Source organism: Melospiza melodia, chromosome 24, assembly GCF_035770615.1.
Source record: "Melospiza melodia melodia isolate bMelMel2 chromosome 24, bMelMel2.pri, whole genome shotgun sequence".
NCBI lineage: Eukaryota > Metazoa > Chordata > Aves > Passeriformes > Passerellidae > Melospiza > Melospiza melodia.
The window spans coordinates 9,236,707-9,253,521 of NC_086217.1; the positions used below are offsets into that span (position 1 = coordinate 9,236,707).

The following is a 16,815-nucleotide window of genomic DNA, read 5'->3' on the forward strand; positions in this document are numbered from 1 at the left end:
GCATCTCCATGAGTTAATGTATTCCATAGTTAACATCTATTGTTCCTTTTACATGCACTAGTCATTACTTTTAAATGAACTACAGAGCCAGGGTTGGTAATTACTATCACACAATAGCCCTGTGAAACCTTCCTGTCAGGGATCCAGTTACCCAGCCTGGAGATCAGCCTTTAGAGCTCAGTTTCCACCAGGAACAAGAAGGAAAGAAGGAAGTTTCCTTCCCTTTCCAAGCTCATGGATTTGAGATATACAGGTGGGGAAAAAAGGGAAAAAACAAAAGCAACAAAACCTGTTTTAAATCCAAGGGCAGAAATGAAAAAGTTGATATCAACATCAACAATTATTAAAGTTGAGCAGAAGCCAATCCCAGATCATGGCCAGAAGTGATGATGCCACCATGGATCACAACATACACACACAGCACACACCCCTGACAGAGAAACCCAGGTCAGCACAACCATGCTGGGTGAGAGCTAAAACATCTCCAGCAGGAGCTCTCTGAGCATCATTTTTAAAAACCCAAACATTTTTGTGCAAATGCTTTTAAGTTCAGAAAAATTTAAGTTAAATAATCTCCATTTAAGTATGCTAAGGCATACTTAAGAAGAGAATCCTAGGCAAAATTTTAAAGTCTTGTCAATGAGATTATACATTTAATGAAAATTATAAACCTATCAAAGAGATAAGTAAGAGTCAATTTAAGTCCAGGACAGAAAAGTCAAGTAAAATTGCAATGGCAAATAAGAGTCTTCAAAACTACTGGAATTTTGCTGCAGACAAAATTACTGGAATTTTGTTGCTGCTGCTCAGGTACCCAAGCTTGTCTTTACAACACTTCAAAAATAATCAAGCAAAAATTGTTTAATGTTAGCTAAGTGAGTGTATTCTATATTAACATTTTCCCCAGAGACCTAAGAAAGGTCAGCTACCACATTAGTTCCTCTGCCTTTACTGATAAAATAATTATTATTATTATTATTTCCTATTCTCCTTCCAGTACACACCACTTACTAAAATCTTTAAAAGCTGCACTACAGGCCCATTTTAACAAACACAAAAAGCTAAGCAGTAAAGGTTCTCCAGAAACTCAGAAAAATCTAATTTCTTCTTTTTTAATGATTTTCTGAAGGCTGAAGTGAAGCAGCATTTTTAAGAAATCCAACACTCTCCCTAACAGAAGAAATAAAAGAATTTTTTAGGCAAAGCTCTGCTCTTTGGAACAGATTCAAACTGCACCAGAGTATAATTATATTAAAGAACATTCACTCCCAGTTGGCACAATAAGAATGAATAAAAATTCTAGTACATACATAATACTTTCTCCATTCACATGTTCTCCTCCTATGAACTATATTCTTGTTTATCATTTGTAATTGCAAACAACAGGTAGCACTTTTTCCTTCCAAAACACTCCACATTGAACAGTTCAAAGGACCTTTCATTAGTTTCCAGAACAAAATAAAATTGTAACAAACCAGCACCATATCCCCTCCCTCACCCTCCATCACAGATTTTAGGGTTTTAGTCATTTCCTATAACATATATTGATGTCCTTAAAAATATGTTAAAATATGTGGTTTTTCCAGGTAGCTAGTTGCTGGCATCAAAATTACCTAAAAAACTAATTTGGCCACAAGTGAGAAGAGAAATGCCCCAGAAAAAGACAAGTTTACAGACCTAGATCTGAAATTTCTGCAGCAAGGCATTCAGAAATAGACACTTTAAAACAAGGGCAAACTCAGAGCCAGCCTCAAGCCAGCTTTTCCCACTTTCCTCAGACTGCTGGGTTCTAAAACCCAACAATGATCTTACAGTTCTGAGCAATAAATACATAACTGCTGCATTTGCTGTCTTCCAAAAGGGAGGAGAGTCTACATCAGAATCTTCTGCATCAGTTCTGCATCTCAACAGAACATGTTGGATTTCTGTAATAATAAAGCATCAAAAGTTTACACGTAAAAAATAACACCCAGTGGAAAGGGTAAACGGTGAGGTTAAACTGTGCAGAATTGTAACTTGCTCTCTTATCTCGGTGAAAAAAAAAAATCACCTCCTCATTAATCTGATAAAAGATTATCTAAAACCTCTGTGGATTTATCCACAGCTGAAAACTCTGCCCACATCTCTATTAAATTAAAGGTCACTATGAAATCTTTGGGGGAAATTCTGACCGAGTGACTTAGAGAAAAGCATGTTTCCAAAATTAAGTACAAGAAGGTGCCCTGAATCCTAAATTAAAAAGGGCTTATCAGAATTGTCTGGCAGGCTCTTTTTTCCCAGTGCAAATGCACATCAATAGGTAGAACTGCCTACAGGTAGCAAGTGAGCATTCAAAGACTTCTTCTTACATTTACATTCATTTCCTTAACAAAAAAATGACAGCACTGGTCACAGTACCTGCCAAGGCAAAACAACCATCACACACCTTCATATGAAAAGGTTTTAAAAATAAACAGGTTTGTCCACATCAGGCTGAACTCAGATACACAGAGGAGCAGCATCAATTAGTAACTCAACCTCTAGGTCCCCATGTCAAATGTAGTTATGAGAGATTAGTAAAAAAGAAATGGAATCTACAGATTTACCCATAGGTATCAAAAGACTTTTTTTTTATCAGGGGATTTTTAATGATCAATCAAATTTCATATTTCTTATGTACAGCCTTCATTTTAATTTCATGTTCTGCAGAGGATTAGCATGCAAGGTGCCTCGTGGCTTTTTAAGCTGACAGGACAAAACACAGTAGACAATCATGGTTTCCTCAGGTCTCAGAGATGTTTTCAAAATTACAGAAGGGGATATTCTCTGGTGTTATTAAATGGCACTCAAGCTTTTAATACTCAGAAGTATTTAGTTTCAGACCTAGCACACCCCTAAGAAGCAAGGTAATAACTCTTCAAATAAAATAAACAATAAACAATAAAAATAAACAATTAGAAAAACCAGGCAAAGATGTGCAGAGCAGGCAGCTGGCACAAACCGAAACAAGAACAACAAACCAAAGCAAGGCTATTTTCAGAAAGCTGAAATTGTCTGGGGAAGGGAGGAGGGCTACATTTAACACAAATAAAGTATTCACACCTTACTAGAAAGGCAGTTGTACTTAACACATGAAAATTAATTCTCTTAAGGCACCTGAAGATACAGAGCAAGCTGCAAATTTTAACACAGGGAACTGCTGTTAGAGGCTCATGGATTACAGTTGTTCACCTCTTTGAATCTCATCTGCCCAAGGAAAAGTGTCTGACAAATGCAGAAAATGCATTTATGACAGATCAGGATTTCCCAGAAGCGTCTGCAGGCATACTCCCCAGAAGGTCCAAAGGACAGGAAAGGTTTGGAAAAGGCCAATAAACAGGACTTCAAAACATGCAAGTTTTTTAAGAGTTGCCATCAAGTTTGAGTTAGGTGGGACAAAAGTAATTCTACCCAAAAGTCAAACCTCTCTGCAAAGTTTCTTTAAAATAATTGCTCCCAGCACCTAAGAGATGCAGTCCTGCCAATCACTCCAGGCCATCCAATGGTCTCTCCTGTCACTGGATTCCATGAAAAAATTAATGGAGAAAGGAATTATCAGCATTTCCTCCTACCTGGAAACTGCAAAAGAAACATAAGTTAGCACCACAAGAACAGAAAAGCTCTTTGTGATCTAATTTTGGAAGAAAATGGACTAGAATTCCTGACTTCTCTGAAAGCCCTGTGCAGGTAATAATGCTGTTTTAGTTATTAGCTATTTTAGCATCAGTATTATTAGGAGGGTTAGAAAAATTTTGCTCTAATTTACCTGATTGAAGAGCAGTGTTCACACAGATTATGGAGTAAGATCATAAAGAGCTACTAACACCTTAAAGCAGCAACAGCAAAGACTGAGAACCACATTAATGCAGCTCCAGAATCACACATATTCTAGCAAGAACTGTGCAGAGATCATAAACTACTGATGACAGCTTCAGTGCACAAAATACTTCAACTTCTAATTCATAGAAGGTTAACAAAACAAACTCTAAAGAATCCTTGTCCTAAAAATAGCCAGAAAATAAAATGTCACATTTGGAATTGGCGAGTACCAGACGTTTCTCTCTCTGCTTAAGGCAACACTCATTCAGATTTATGTTCAGCTCAGATACCTAGAAACTAAAATGTAAAAGTTCAGCACCACTGTGGCTTTCCAGCTGGAGGACAGTGATAAGCACAGGACAACATCCAAGACACTGAAATGGAACCCAGATGGCCCCAAACGACCTGAATTTTCACCATGCTAAGGACAAAGCATTTTGTTTATTTAAAAAAAGCCAAAACCCAAGCAAACACACAGCATAAAACCACTGTAGACCCTCAATGAGCACAGATATTAAGTGAGGCTCAATAAAAACATGAGGACAGACAACTCAGACCTCCCCAGCTTCCCAGCTGACTGTCAGGACATAAAGGCTCTGGGGAGCTGTCAAAAGCTTCTAGAACCCTGCAACTGTTACAAACATTGCAAACCCCTCAATTACTAACTTTGAATTAAAGAGTGGCTTAAGTATTTTATGATTAAAAACACTGGGCTATGAGACAGACACAAAAGCACTCACTCAAGTGCACAGGGCTGAAGCAACTATACAATTCCTAGTTATTCCATTACAGTACATTCTACTATTTCACAAAATCCACAAAAGCATTAAGGCAAAAAACAGAATGTGGCAAAAGCATTCCCACGTGTGTCTTCATGTAAATACATTTTCTTAGATTTCCCACAGTATTTATAACTCTGAGCATTTCAAGGTGTAAATTTATTGACTGACAGACATTGGCAAGAATTTTCCCTGGACTTTGTAATTCAGAACATGAAAGAGGCCTTGCCACAAACAGCACTGAAATCAAAGGCAGCAGCTCCATCTGCATTCCCCTCTGTTTCTTGCATTACACACAGAGGAGAGCAGTACTCAATGAATCAGTGAAATACATTAAAGCTTTCTGGTGGTTTGGTTTTGGGTTGCTTTTTGGTTTTTTTCAGGAGCAACGGAGGTAACTCCTATTTCTAACAGCTGCAATACACTTTAATTGCAACATCTGACAGGTCAATTACAGACTGCCTGACCTTAACAGCTGCCTTACAGGCCTGACTCCCATTGAAACCAACTGAGTCAGAAAATGATGAGCACCTCCCACAACATATTTTTTTTATGCCTAATTGCTAAGAAACCATGGGAGATAGATGAAAAAAATACCCCAGTTTTGCTTGCATTCTGAATTTAAATGATCATTTCACAGGAATGTAAAGGCATGTACTGCTCCAAAGGAGAAAGGAAGTCAGTACACTGAGAGGGTAAAGTGAGGTTCTTGGGCATATGGGGATCCTTCCCACTCTGTTTTTCTCTCTCAAAATGTGGTACTGATAACAAGCCTGGAAGGATCATTCGTCATGTGAATACTCAAAAAAGAAAAACCAAAAAAACCAAACAAAATAAGATTGGGAAAAACATAAACAGAGCTCTCGTCTCTTCTTTTTTCAGCAGCATGGATCTACCCCATTGGTCATTCCCTGAGTGAACCAGGCCACCAGTGTGAAATTAAAGAAAAATAAAATTTTCCTTAAAATGTTTAAGTTCGTTAAAGGTTTTCTGAACTTTGCGGCACTTCTTGAGAAGTGTTCTCACCCATTACTCATTTTCTCTCTACCTTTGCTCCTCTATGGTATAATTCAGTCATGGCACACAGACACAGCTCCTTAACTTACTGGAAGGCAGACCAGTGCAATGGGACTTCTGTAAATGAAATCACTCCTCCAAAACTATTTCAGAGAGGCACATACTAAATTTTGACCAGCTACACAGGGAGCTGTAAAACACACACCCAGATCTCACTTCTGAGAACATTAATCAGCAGAGCTGTCTGAAGGAATTTCATGACAACTCCACAAGCTGAAAAGTAAAAAAGTCAGCAGGTGGGTGTCTTGTAGCAATACACACCAAAATTCACCAGTTACCTGCTGAATTCACAGTGCAATATGAACAGCTTAAAAAAAAAATTAATGAATTTTTAAGAACTCCAGTTCTACTTTACATTCAAGCTGTATTAATGCAAACTCTCTGTTGTCATTCTCCTTTGGGCTTACTTCCTGTAAAAAAAGCTAAAGTCTTCCATTTCTTATCCTATATTTTTATTCAAAAACCAGGTATCATCAGTGTAATTTGTCCAGGAAATGCCTTCAACATCCTCAAAGTTTCTACCACTGCATTTAGAAATAATTTCTATAGTCTCAACCAGCTAAGAAACAGTTAAGGGCGAATGCACTCCCCTCTATGTGGGTTACATTTTGTGCATACACATACACAGCAAGGGAAGTGTCATTAAAGCAGCTTCAAGGAAATTAATTTTAGGTCATCAATTTTAAGGTCTTGATTTGCTGGGAGATAAAAGAACAGCAAAAGCCACCAGATGGATTCAAAAGGGCAAAGGGAAATAAGTGTCTTTGAGCCATATCCTGCCTGGTCCAATTACAGAATTATGCAGGCAAGTCTAATTTCAGGCATAGGGCAATGTTCCTATACCCATGCTGCATTCATCCACCAGGCATTTGTTTACCAAAGAGAGCCAAGCTCTGAATTCCAAGCAGGTTTGTGGGTATGCACAGCACACACTCAGGGTGTGGGTGTGTAAACCAGGCTTTTAATTGCTCAGAGAGGTCAGGGCTGAGAAGCCAAGCAGGAGTGGCAGCTCAGGCTGTCTTCCAGGATAAGGTGACAAAATAGTGAGGAGTGAAGGGTGAGGAAGCTGCTCCATCCCTGCAGAGCTGCCTCTGCCATGCTCTGCACAACCAAGGCTTCAGACGGCACTGAGCACTCTTCTGGGGAAACTGAACTGAGCAGTGCAAGTGGAAATGCACACATGGGGTGGAAATCTCTCACCTCCATTGCTCACCACGAGCTCCTCTCTGTGAAAATGAGGAACAGCCTCCACACCCCCTCCAAAGCTCTCCCAGCTCCAGGAAGGATCAGAAGTGTTCTGCCAACAACAATCCCTTCTCCAGCAGCCTGAGATCTGAACAGACCACACAAACCAGCACTGATCTGGTTGGGGTTATGGAGGAGGAGGCTCCAGGAGCCACTGTTCACACCTCACCCATTTCTGTCCACAAAGATGTTTGCAAAGCAGTCAGCCCATGGTATCTTCACTGGTAAATGCACTGCTTAGGGCAGCTGGATGGAAGAAGCAGATTAAAAAAATACATCCTGAGAAAGCAAAGCCATTCATGGGCTAGGACCAGTATTTACTCATTTTTATCATTTCAGTTGTGAAGATTTAATGTGGAAGAAAGAATGATAGCTGGGATGCAGACAGGATTTAAAAGTAAAACTGGAAAGTTGGCCCAACTCATCAGAAAAGCAAAGGTTCATAAAATCTGTTTAATGCTCCAAAACCATTGCCAATCCACATCTCAAAGCTGCATGACAAAACAGAGAGCCACACAACAGAATGTTTACACTTTTAAATATAACACACCTCTTAATGCACATTTTCAGACACTCACAGAGTTTTCTGAAACTGTCAGGCACTGCTTTCAGCTTACCTGAAATCTCTCAGCAGTGTTAAGGTTTCCGGGAACACTCAACCTGTTGTCAAAAAGGGAATGAATGATACAAGGGAATAAAGGGAATTACAAAATAGGAGAAAGTTTGTATGCACAGCTGGTCCGTTCTCCATCCACATCTCCTTCTACTTGCTAAAAATAACATATAAACAGAAGAGTAACTTTTTTCTTTTCTATAAAAATACTTTTGTAAAGTCATGCACTGCTCAGAAGATTTATTCAAAACCTGGCAGAGCATTTATTAACCAGCACGCTTCTGAGTTGACAGACATTCAGGATTATCTCCCCCTTAGTTCTTTCCACTTCTCCTAATTCCTTTGTTTAATACTTCAAGTTAAGTTGAAAAGGAAGAAGTGTGGAAATGATTAGACAAAAAGAAATGCTACTGAGGAGGTCCTACAAAGATAAGCCTTATCAAACGTCACAGCAGCTGCAAACAAGTCAAGAGTTGTACAGATCACTTTCATTTCCCACCAAAGTACATTTATTTATGTGACCAACCCCAAGTATTACACAAGAGTACAAAGAAAGAAGTGAAGCCACTCCAGGCAACAGGGATGATGGATACATATTAAGCAAGCAGAATGGCAATGCCTGGCTTGGAAAGCACCCAGAGAGAATGTCCACCTTGCCCGGCCCCGGTGGGGCAGGGAGATGGGGAGCAGCAGTGGGAGGTGAGAGCAGGCAGGGCTGTGGGAATGCTGCCCTGCAATGCTCTGGCCCTGCCAGCACCATCCTTGGGATGGATCCCTGGCAGAGCCCAGCAGGCTCTGGGTACCCGGGGGGCTGCAGTCACAGCCAGGACACAGCGAGCACAACTCGGGCAGCCTCCACTGCCTCTCCATGTCACATGTTGGGTGACATTTCCTACCCAAGCTCCACAACACAGCCGTGTGAGCACCACCAGCTCCTTCCCCACACAGAACCCTCATTCTTCCAGCCTGTCTGGGCTCATAAAAACAGTTTTCTTTTCTCAGCCTTAATCCTGACCTCCAGGGAAATAGAATGTTTTTTACATCTCTCTTTTTAATTCCAGATCAGTACTTTACTGCCACTCATGACAGGTCACATTCACATTTCACTCCTCTGCCATCTGCTTTGAAATTCCCAGTTTGAAAGGAGTCCATACCTTTGTGCTTATAATTTTGCAGTCCTATTTTACAACTGAAGTGTAATTTAAACAAAACACATGAAATCCAGAGTAAGATCTAAAGTCTTGTAGCTCTGTCTTCTATTTCCACTAATAAAACCCAATATAGCAATTTTTTAGACCAAAGAGATCCTTTAAAAGAGCACTCCAATGCCTGAATAACTATTTTCATACTCTTGAAAGAGATCCTGTTCTAAGCTTGAGCATCCCATCTTCTCACAGCTCCAGGATAATCCTGCAGGACAACAACACAATCACAGCACTAAGGGACATTCTCCTGCAATATTCCTGTCATTCAACACCAGCAGGGTCAGAGGCCACAACACTTTATAAACCACTGAGACACAGGGTAATGAATATTAAAGCCTGGTTCACACAACAATTCATTTCTGCTGCCCTCCTGGCCTTTATGGGGAAACACCAGTGTTTACCATGTTCATTGATCTCCTGTTATCCATTGTCCATCAGTCCTCTTCCCTTTTAGAACCCCAACTGCACTGGGTATTGATCTGGACTTTGCACAGCACAGTAACACACCTTACTGTCTGGAGAGGAGAGAGTTAACACAAATAGGAATGACAATGAACAGAGAAGTAGAAGTTTTGAGGAGCAGACAGGCAAGATCAGAGAATAAATCCTGTTTTATCATTATATTCTCATGTCCCTCCAAAGACACTAACAATTGTCTTCAACAGTGCCCAGAGAATAAATATGACTGGTAAGTAACACAACACCCTGGAACTCCTCTCCTCCCAGAGGGGGAAGCAGGAAATAAAAACATCAGCAAAACTTAGAGGGATTTCTGCACAGTGCAGACACCTCAGACACTGACCTACTCCACCATCAAAACTTGCTCCTCTGCTTCCTTTCTCTCACCACTTCCAACAGAAGCAAGACTGGCTGTGGCTAACACAGGAAACCTTCAAGCAAAGCCTCTCAGATGCTTCAGTTGAGCAGTTCCAACTCAAGACACTTGGGTTTTATTTTTCAGAGATAATGGTCATCAAGGAGTCCATTAAAGGAAATTATGAAAGAGGCAGATTCTGCATTACTGAACTGGTCTGACTGGGAGTCCTGCACTACACTGCTTGCATTGCTACTGACCAAGGAGAGCAGATTTTCCTCTGTACAGACTCAAACTCATGAAACCAAATTAACACAAGGCAGCCTCCAGTGCAAAACTCCAGTGAGGACTTGTGTGAAAGAACATAAAAATCACCTTTAAAGACTTAAAATTCCATTTGTCAAGTATGTAAATACTTTAGGACCTGTGATACACAAAGCTTGGCCCAAATCCAAGCAAATCCATTCACTTACAGCTCTTCTGAAGAGAACACTCCTTCAGTGCTATCTCTGCAGGAGCTCAACCCTCATCCCTCACAGTGCTCTGAGGGACAGGGGCTGAGGCTGCTGGGGAAGGATAAACCCTCCCAGCCAATGCACAACCTTCAGGTCTTGTTGTCTTGAGCTGGAAATGGGATTTTGATCAATTATTATCAACTTTCTGCCTTCAAACTTCTGTGCTTGCCATGTTAACAGAAGCTTTATAGAAGCCGACCTCCAAGAAGAGATAATTCACAATTCTGTCAAGAACAGCTGATCATATATTTTCATGACACAGTAATTGGGATTTTTGTCCAGCAGAGATGATTAATTCCACCACCTGCAGTACAAACCCCCCCAAAACATACCCTTTACTTTGTGAATCTGAACCATGTAGCACAATCCTCTACAATAAGGAGTGGTACACTTTTTTTTTTGTATCAACAGGTCTGATATGATATTGTTCTCTCAGTAGCTCAATGTTCCACCCTCCTCCACCTTGAAAGCACAAGACATCCTTTCAAGTGTCCACTTTGCATTACTTAAAAATGTCCATGCCCTTTATCGGGCACATGTGGAACACTTGTGCACTTCCAGAATTGGTTTCTACTCTGAATACATCTCTTCTAATACAAAGTACACACTCATGACAGCTCACAGTATTAACTCTTATCTTTTTTTCTCTAATCTCTAAGCCTACATTATGCTCTCATTTTCCAGCATACATTGTCATCTGATTGTTTCATTTAGGGCAGTAAGGGTTTCTAGAACATGAGGCCTTTATTCATGGATAAATGTTTTAGAGCACACTGAATTAGCATTACTACTGTGGACATCTGATACCACAATTTCTAGCTTACCAAAGAAAGATAATAAAAATCCAGAGATTTGAGGGACTTTCCAAGCTCTAAGAACTGTGTTTAAGACCAGAATTTACTTACCCTCCCCTCCATTCTTTTGGAATCTGGTTTATCCTAATAAACAGCTTTCATTTTCCTCAGCTCCTGGGCAGGTGTCAGTTACACTCTGCACACTCAGCACCACAATTTGTTCATCTCACAGGCAGAAAATGCTAAAGCTCAGTCCTGGAGAGCAGGACAGGGGAACATGTCCTTACTTACGGCCACTGCCATGCCTGTGACTGGTCACCTTCATCCACACAAGGGAACTCTGGTGTGCTACAGGAGAAACCCTCTGATTTCATCACAGGGAATTGGCTGACTTGGCACAGAAGGTGGGGTAGAGCAGCACAGTCCCCAAATGGATCAGCTAAAAAGCTCTTTGAATGCCACAATGCATCCTCAGTCCTCCAGCTCCATGATTTTAAATGTATTTCAGTTATATTAGCCTTTTATTTGCTAAGTAAGTTTCATTATCTCCCATTACTTTGTTTACACACCTACCACAACACAGAAATTACTGGTATTACCCATTATGTCCAGGCTTCCTGCTCCACATTCTTTGCTTTGAAAAACAGTTGGATTAGGAGCTCTTTAGTTAGAAACAACTAAGTATTTGGTATTAAAAGCTGGAAGTCTTAAGAGTTGTTATCACACAAAAAGAAGTATGTAATTAATACACATTATTAGGCCATGTCCTTCTTCAAGTTTTAACTTTGGATTTTATTCAATTTTTTTTTTCCCTTAAATAGGTCATTTCAATAAGCTCTTTGCATGGACCAGAAGTGCTGTTCACAAGAGAAGTGTTCAGCTTGCCAGTACAACTCCCAGGCTGTATCACACCCCAGCAAACTCCAGTGTGAGACACCTCTGAGCACAGAATCAACTTCTTGGTCTTTCACTCAAAGGAGAAAGCACCTGCACTGCTTCGGAAACACCACCTCAAGCCTCAGCGCCTACCTGGAGCATAATTAATGTGCCACCCACAACACAGCACCTTGCTGGATCAGCTCTCTAGTCAGAGTAGTAACCTCTCATAAATCATAAAACAGCATCATGTCAGAGTCTTTAAAAGTCAATTTTAACATCCCAAGTCACTAGTTTACCATTTTACGCTTAAGGTAAAGTCCTTTTACCTCTCATTTTAGCACATTTTCAGTTCCAAGAAAATCAAACCAGAGTACTCACGCTGCCTGAATTTTATTCAATTTAGGAATATTAAGTTATTTCAGCACTAAAACGACAACATCTTCTTGTAAAAATATATACCCCTGAAACTGTAACCCCTTATTCTTCCTGAGTTGCACAGGCAATATCATCTTGAAAGAGGAGTATGACAAAGCATCTTAACAGAAGATAATCTCACAGCACTGAAGACTTACACTAATTTATCTTCTGGCTATAATACTTAAGTGGCATACAAAAGTTTAAATTAACCTCCGCTGTATACTTCATTTCCCAAAATTATGATCAGGAGCTGCTCAAGACATTTGCTGACAGACACAAATCACCAAGAAGTTCAGCACAAACATTCAGGAGGAACTTTAGCACACGCTGAAGAGACACAGTATACGGGTTTAGTCCCTGAACTGCAATGAAGATAACACAGATGACACTGAAAATTACAAGAGAAGCAGAAACCAAGGAGCCAACAGCAAGGGCAAGAGAGAGGAAACAATTTTAGTAGACAGGAAACCTCTCGCCTTTGGTGGCAAAAGCCAACTGAAAAATTCTCCCTCGGTTTCAGCAGGAGCGACCGCTGCCGCCTCCTCTGTCGTTTGTTTTTAAGGTGTCGCTCGTACTCCGGTAGCTCCTGCCCAGCGGCAGCCCCGGCTCGGCAAACGCCGCTCCCGCGCCGAGCAGCGGCGGCTCCACCCCGCACCGGCCCGGCCCCGCTCCCCGCGGGCTCCCGGCTCTGCCCCGGCCGCCATCCGCCCTGCCCGGCCCCGGGGGCCGCCCGCGGCCCGGCCCGACCGCCGCCCTCGGCCCCAGCGCTCCTCCCTGCCCGCAGCCCGCGGGGACCGGCGGGCGCTGCCGGCCGCCCTCACGGCACCGCCCGGCCCCCTCCCCTCAGCCGCGGCTCTCGGCTCTGCCCCAGCCCCTCACCTCAGCCGCGGCTCTCGGCACTGCCCCAGCCCCTCGCCTCAGCCCCGGCTCATGGCACTGGCCGCTCCTGCCCGCGCCGGGCGGCGGCAGCGGCGGGGAGGCGGCGGCGCCGCCAATCCGGGCCCCGCGGGGGGACGGGCCTGCCCGAGCCGCCGCAGCGCCGGCCCGAGGGGCGGGACAGGGCGGGACGGAGCGGGGCGGGCGGGGGCGGGGACGAGGACGGGGACAGGGACAAGGGAACAGGGACCGGGGCACCCCTGGCAGCCGGAGCGGCCCTGTCCGTCCCTCGGGCGCAGCCGGTGTTCCAGCGGCCGGTGGTGGTGACGCTCGGAACGGCCCCCGGGGCGAGGAGCCGCTCGGGCCCGCGGCCGGCGCGGGTGCGGAGCTGCGGCCGCTCCCGGGCGTGCCGGGCCTCCCGCGCCCCGTGCGGGCCGCCCCGGTAATCCGCCGGCTCCGGGAACGCGGCGCTCGGTGCGGGTTTGTGTCAGGCTCGGTGCGGGGCATCGGCTGCGGCAGGAAGCGTGTGCGCGACCAGGCACAGAGAAAGGAGCTGGTTGGGATCTAAACATTGCAGAAATGGCCAAAAATTATCGGCTCCCTCACCGAGCAGGCACTTATCCCGGGAAACCTGCCCTGGCAGAGGTCATTTTATTTACCCTTCGTATTTCCCAATTTGCAGCAGACAGAGAAAAAAATTAATACTCTGTGTCAAAAGGTTGTTTTCTCAATAATGGTCTTATGCAACAAATTACAGCCTTTCTACTGCTTTTACCCTTTACTTAATTGCTCTTGCCTTTGAAGGCAGTTAATGATGACATTACAGCATTACACCGGGTCAGGCTGATGCTGGCCCAGGTTTCTTTAGTCAACCCTTGGGTTAATTTGGCTGTGCCAATTATCTTCTCTTTAATAAATTCAGTTTGAATTAAAACATAAAGACTCCTGCAAGATCTTTCAGACTCTTTATGTCATACCAGCCTTTAAATTTATGATACTTTATGAGGTGATGGGACAAAATTTATTTACTAACCAACATTTAGTGAGATGTGTGAGCAGAATTCAAATTATTCCAAACTATCCATTGCAAAGAGTTAAATATAAATTATTAATTTTCAAACACTTTCCTATGTTACCTGCAGCTGCAGCTGTGCTGAGGTCAGGGGTGCTGTTGCACCAGGCGTTATACACATGGCACATGGAGGGGTTGCAGTCTAGGTCAGAAGTAGGTGCAGGTAGCACTCAGACTGCTTCTCTCATTAAATGGCAGCAATACTTCAGTGCTTGTGGAAGTGAATTATTCACAGGCATCTCTGAGTTCTGTTTTTAAAAGCAGGATTCCTGCATGAAATGGAAAACCAGAGTTACTGAGAGCAGCCAGCACCTGCCAAATCTGCTTCAGTGAGGAATGGCCTGAGCTCACCAAATGGATGGTCAGAGCCTTCAAGCTGTTGGATGTCCAAGCACTAAACTCAGCAGTCTGAAGGGTCACAGCTGAAGGAACTGAAGGAACCCAGCAAAAGACTGCACTGTGTGAGTGTCACTGCAGAACCTCAATTTAGTCTTAATTTTTTTAATGAAAAAGACCACGTTCTATTTGAAATACAGATACACATGTATTCATGTCAGACACGTTTCTGTTAACGGTTGTCCTTGTGTATAGGAAGACCTTTGAATCCTTATACAAAGATACAAAGCTGATGTTAATGTTTCCAGAGTCTGCAGATAAGATAATGGTTGTTTCCTTAACAACAGGTTTTCCCTGCAGGACAGAGCCTACAGCTGAAGCTGTGGCTCACAGGTTGGTTTTGGCTGTATTAAACTACAATCAACTCACTGGAATCTCTGAAGCTTTTTCTGCCCTCTCTTTGCATGTACCTAGGGCAAGAGAGAGGAAACAATTTTAGTAGACAGCAACACGTGGACTGAAACTCCTGACCTCAAGATAAATATTTGTGCACCTGGAGTTAGGTGCTCAGCTTCTTGCATAGCATGGTACATGCTGAGCAAAGGCTGGAGGCAGCCAGTGGGAAAAACTGGGCACAAGTTGTGTCTGACCAGGGTACCACAGTCTGGGCTTCATGGGAATCCTCTTCTAAAGGCAAGTCCCAGTCAGGTGGAAGGGGGGCAGAAGGAAAATCTCAGAATAGTTGAATCACTCAGTGCTGTAAGAGTAAATCCTTTTGTTGGATTATTTACCTTCCACCTATCCTACAAAACGACAAGAGAATAAAGTAATGCTTATTTATTTTTAATATTTCAGTGTCCCATGTATAAGTATACAGTCATTCTGAGAAGCAGCAGCCTGCAGAGTCTAGAAACAGGTATCTACAGTCAGGAGCTGCTTTTGAAAAGAATTACTTTAATCTTTTGGAATATGTGAGGGAGACAGTTAAAAACCTTTAAAAGCAGTAAAATAATAGGTAATATTTCTCCCCCAGAACTTATGTGAAGCTCAGTTCATTTCTCTAATGCCCCCACCAGAATTTCACAGCTCAGGGCAGTTTAAAGCCTCTGCTTTTGTGAGAAAAGAACATTACAAGAGCTTTGGGGCTCCACATGGTTTTCACAAATCCCGTTGCCATCAGATCCTGGGTAAGACCCAAGAGCTGCAGGACAGCCCTGCTTACAATTTTGTGCTGAGAAGCTTTAAGAGGAATGAGGCAGCAGCTGAGCCTGAACGTGTGAATCTTGGCAAACACAGGGGTGTGTGTGAGAGCAACTTTACTGTTGGTTTGTTTGGTTGTTACCAGTGCAACATCAAACACAACGGAAAGAAGTTTAGCATGGAAAACCCAAACAAGGCTCCAGCCCACCCGGTGTGCACAGAGCCCAGCAAGGACTGGCAATGCTGGGGCTCCCCAGTGCTTCAGCTGGCTCTGATTTGGGTGTGGAGGGCAGTATGAGCTTCCTGAGAGCCACATTCCTTCCACAGCTCTTGTGGGCCCATCTTCTGCTTGTCAAATGAGTGAGAGTGTTCTCAGCACCTCCCAGATTCTTTCTCTGCCAGTGGCTTTGCTGCTGTCTTTGGATCTGAGTTGTCTACCTTGCAAACTGCCCATCCTGTCCTCCACCCCATCCCTTCTCCTCACTGATCCCAGCCCCTGGGCCTGGCTCCTTGCTGGCACAAAGGGGCACAGCCTGGGCATGCCCTCCCCAGCAAGCTTCCCCACTCCAAATCTGCTACTCTGTTTCTAAAATGCCCCTGGGAACTGCAGAAATTCTGAGCTCTTGTTGCTTCTTGTGCTAAAGCACATTATTCTAGGGTTTGGGGTTTTTTTTTATTGCTGCTTCATTTTTAAAGCTGAGCTGAGGGTACATCACAGAATCATTAAGGTTGGAAAAGACATCCAAGATTATTGAGTCCAACCTTTGACTGATCATCACCTTGTCAGCTAGACCAGAGCATTCATAACTCCTCAATTACAAAAGCAGGCAGGTCTCAAATCCAGCAGCAAAATAAAATATCCAAAGGAATGGGTCAGGCAGTTTCAGTGCTGGGAATCTGCACTGGTTTCTCTCAGACCTACAAAACATTCTGGATGGTTCTCCCATGGTTTGTCTCTCCCTGACACTGAATCCAGACTGGGGAAATGGCCAGGGCACACCTGCAGGGATGGCACCCATCACAGGGGAAGGGACAGGTCCCTGGCCACCCAGAACTGCCACGTGCCTGCTGCCAAAGTCACAGCAAGGTTGTGGGAGCTGGTGTCTGTGTTTCAGTGTACCTGGCAAATGTACAAAACTCTAAAAGCCTGAAATCT

The 16,815-nt window shown here is 43.3% G+C and overlaps 1 protein-coding gene across 2 annotated transcripts in view; it reads right to left on the reverse strand.

Moving 5' to 3' along the window:
- Nucleotides 1-13,153, reverse strand: part of TEX2 (testis expressed 2) — a 46,163-nt gene extending 33,010 nt beyond the window's left edge. Inside the window, exon 1 of one of the 2 annotated variants that reach the window (XM_063176043.1) lies at nucleotides 13,055-13,153. The gene's annotated coding sequence lies outside the window, so the exon portion shown is untranslated. Of the gene's footprint in view, nucleotides 1-3,481; nucleotides 3,592-13,054 lie in introns of those variants that run through there. The other variant, XM_063176042.1, reaches the window with a different exon arrangement.
- Nucleotides 13,154-16,815: the final 3,662 nt, after the last annotated feature.